The following is a 4,012-nucleotide window of genomic DNA, read 5'->3' as shown; positions in this document are numbered from 1 at the left end:
ATATATAGTGTATGTATCATCTATGAAATCATTTGGTGAGTCAGTCTTTGCTTTTTGTGTATGTGTATATATATACATACATTGTGTGTATGTATGATATATATAATATATATTTCTGTTTCTTTAGAGAACCATGACTAATACAGACTGTGGTACCAGGAGTGGTTCTAGAGAAACAGAATCAAAACCATGAATTTCTTCAATGAGCTTGCAGGTATCCAGAGCAGGCTCTCCAACTGAAGGAAGCCTACAGTTACTAAACTCCCCCCATACTGTCCCCAAACAAAGTATCCACACACTCACTGATGTTTTACAAAACCCAAAACTCCAAACACAAAATAATCATGCCATGTCTATCATGATGTTCACCTAGAATTCTTTATACGAAGGACAAAAGTTCTCGTTTGCCACGGCAAATTACCATTTGAGACTATTTTCACAGAATAAGATGTAGATTCTTAAGTTATTTAATAAGCTGAGTGTTTGATTTGACTTCATGAAAAAACAGTGGGTGTAGAGCAATGTATGCCTTAATGGTTTAATCTCTAATAAGGAAAATTTTTAAAAAGCAAAGACTGACTCACCAAATGATTTCATAGACCATTGTAGGAACACAGGTTTTGTAGAACAGAGAAAAATAGTAAGGAAATCATATCATCAAACAGCACATGCCAATAATACAGGCAAGGGGCCAGACACCATTGTACCTTTATCCTAAGAGTTTCATTGTAATGTTCCATATACATGGTGTGTGTGTGTGTGTGTGTGTGTGTGTGTGTGTGTGTGTGTCCTAATGGGCACACTCAGAGGCCAGAAGAGGACAGCAGGTGTCACAATCTAACACTTTCTGCCTTCTTCCTTTGAAACAGGGTCTCTCACTGAAACTTCAATTAGGCAAGCAGCAAGAAAATCCCAGCAATCCCCATCTCAGCCTTCTACAACTCTGGGGTGACAGGTATATGTAGTGTCATAGTTAGATTCTGCTGACAACTTGACACGAACCTAGAGTCATCTGAGAAGTCGGACCTCAGTTGGAGAATTTCCTTTATCAGATTGGCCTGCAGACATGTCTGTGGGGGATTTTCTTAATTGCTAATTGATGTAAGAGGGCCTGGCCAACTGTGGGTGGTGCCATCCCTAGGCAGATGGGCCTGGGCTGTATAAGAAAGATAACTAATTGAACTTTGAACAGCCAGGCCAATGAACAGCACTCCTCCATGGTCTCTCAATTTAGTTTCTGCCTCCATGTTCCCATCTTAAGCTCCTGCCCTGGCTTCTCTCGATGATGGAGTGTAATTTATAACCTGAAATAAATCCTTTCTTTCCCAAGTTGCTTTGAGTCTCAGTGTTTATCACAGCAACAGAAAACCAAACTAGAACATTTGGCCAGCCCCAACTTTTTACATAGGGTTGGAGATGTGAACACAGATACTCATGCTTGCTTACCTACTAAGCCATCTCCCCAGTCCTAACATTCCTTTTTTTCTTTTGGTCCTTTTTTGAGACAGGGTCTTCTTGTAGCCCCAGCTGTCCTGGAACTCACTATGTAGACCAGGCTGGCCTCAGACTCACAAAGATCCACCTGCCTCTGCCTCCCAAGTGCTGGGATTAAAGGCATGCACCACCACGCACATTCCTATTTTTTTTAAGCATTTTTTTTTTTTTGTCTTTTTGAGACAGGGTCTCCCTTTAGTCCCAGCTGACCTGAACTCACTATGTAGAGTAGGCTGGCCTTGAACTCACAAAGATCCACCTGCCTCTGCCTCCCAAGTGCTGGGAGTAAAGTCATGCACCACCACGCCCATATATATGAGTGTATTGCCTGCATGTAAGTAAATGCACCCATGTCATGCAATGCCGTGGAGTTCAGAAGAGGGTTTCATATTCCCCTGGAACTGGAGTTAAGGATGGTAGGTGCTGGGAATAGAACCCTGCTCCTCTGCAAGAGCAGTCAGTGCTCTTAACCGCTGAGCCATCGCTCCAGCCCCCCCCCACTCTAACATTCCTATTTTAAATTAATAATGGGACTCTGATTGTTATACCTAAGAATTTGCATAATTTGTTGCAAATAAACAAAAAGAGTAACAGTGGAGAATTCTGCATTAAAGCACATATCCTAATTTGTCAGCACTGCATTTCGAGATACATTATTAAACTGATTGGAAAGTAAAGGCAGGAGAACAGGAATTCAAGGTCATTCTTGGCCACATAGTAAGTTCAAGACCAGTCTGGGCTACTTGAGCCTTGTTTTCAAAAATCCTTCTCTCTCCCCACCCAAAAGAGATTTTTTAAAAATAAAAAAAAAAATCCTCTTCTCTTTCCAAACTCTGTGGTAGGGTGCACACTTATCTATGATTCCTGGTCACTTCTTCTTAGTCAGGTTGGCCAGGTTTAACATGGATCACAGTCCCTTTCTCATGTCTTGCTGACACCTAGGATCATCCTGCTTATTGACAGTCTCATGATGAATTGAAATGGTGATTCCTTGTTATTTTAGTTTTTATGCCTCTACTTACTAATGAAGAATGTTTTTATTTTAAAAAAAAAATATGTTTAATGCCTGGGGATGGTTCAGCAGTCAAAGCATCACACAAGAAAGAGGACCAGAGTTCGAATCCCAAGAACCCATGTCAGTGCCAGGTGTGCCTCGTGGTCCACTTTAATTCCAACCTCAGGAAGCGGAGGGAGGGGATCATCTCTCCCAACTCCTCCACCCAGCAGGCAAGCAAGTTTCAAAGACTGTGGAGACACATCAGCAAGCTCTAGTTTTGATTGAGAGGTCTTGTCTCAAAGAATAAGGTGGAAAAGTACTTTTCCAATATCACTGTGGGGTCTTTACACACGTGTTGCACACACACAACCATACCTCACACACACATAGAAAAAGAAGAAAATGTTTTAAGCGTAGAAGTTTCTTACCTATTTACAGCCTTTGTCCATTTTTCTATTAGTTTATTTAAAAATTTTTATTTATGATGTTTTAGCTTTAATTTAGCTTTAATTTTAATAGGTAAACAGCTTCTCACTATAGCCCCTCAGGGCTCCCAGGAACTCTCATCGAGTAGTCTGCTCAACTGTTATGTACATCTTATCTTTCTCTTGACAACTAGTAGCTACACGAAGGAAGTAAGTCACTCAGGCGTCCTCCCTGGATGTCACCTCTATTTAAGTGACTTCTTCACCAGAAATATATTTAGCTACTTTACTTCTGAACTTAAACTGGAGGGCGTGGGCCACTTCTTCTGCAAATTGGCCAAGGAAAAGGGCAAGGACACAAGCACCTGCTCAAGTTGCAGAACCAGCGCCTCAGTCATACGTTCTTCCGAGATGTGCAGAAACCAGCAAAGGATGAGTGGGGTAAAACCCAGGAGACCGTGGAAGCCGCCTTGGCCCTGGAGAAGAGCCTGAAGCCAGGCCCTCTTGGATCTTCATGCCCTGGGTTCTGCCTGCAAAGAACTCCATCTCTGTGACTTCCAGGAGAATCACTTCCTGGATGAGAAGGTGAAGGGGAAGGGGAAGGTGAAGCTCAAGCTCATCAAGAAGATGGGAGACACCTGACCAACCTCCCCAGGCTGGCTGGGCCCAGCTGCTCACAGGCTGGCTTGCCTCAGCCATCACTGGGCCAGCGTCTGTCTGAGTGCCTCACCCTCAAGCAGAACTAGGTCTCCATGCCTTCCAGGGGGCTCCCTCCTCTGCCCTGCATCAGCTGGCCTCTGGACCGCTGCCTGAACCTTTCCAGCCAGTAGGCAGCTTTGAAACACCCCACAGCCCCTCCTAAGCCTTGGACCACCTGAATACAAAGCTTTTTTGAAACAGGAAAAACAAATTAAGAATAGAAGTCTTATCTTGGAATTGTTTCTGTCCGTACCAGCTATGTTTTTCTTCATTTTGGATGGTTTGGGAAATGAATCAAGAGCTGTTACATGGGGAAAAAACAATACATAAACCAAACAGCAATGAAAACCCCAGAAAACGCATGACTAGATGAGTGGAATTTAAATTCTGGTATTAC

At 42.9% G+C, this 4,012-nt stretch overlaps 1 pseudogene; it reads left to right on the top strand.

Annotated features, from left to right (window-relative positions):
• Positions 1-3,787, top strand: part of LOC103735640 — a 14,501-nt pseudogene extending 10,714 nt beyond the window's left edge.
• Positions 3,788-4,012: the final 225 nt, after the last annotated feature.

This window comes from Nannospalax galili, unplaced genomic scaffold, assembly GCF_000622305.1.
Source record: "Nannospalax galili isolate Female #2095 unplaced genomic scaffold, S.galili_v1.0 scaffold56, whole genome shotgun sequence".
Taxonomy (NCBI): Eukaryota; Metazoa; Chordata; class Mammalia; order Rodentia; family Spalacidae; genus Nannospalax; species Nannospalax galili.
This window is presented reverse-complemented; position numbering and strand designations above follow the sequence as displayed.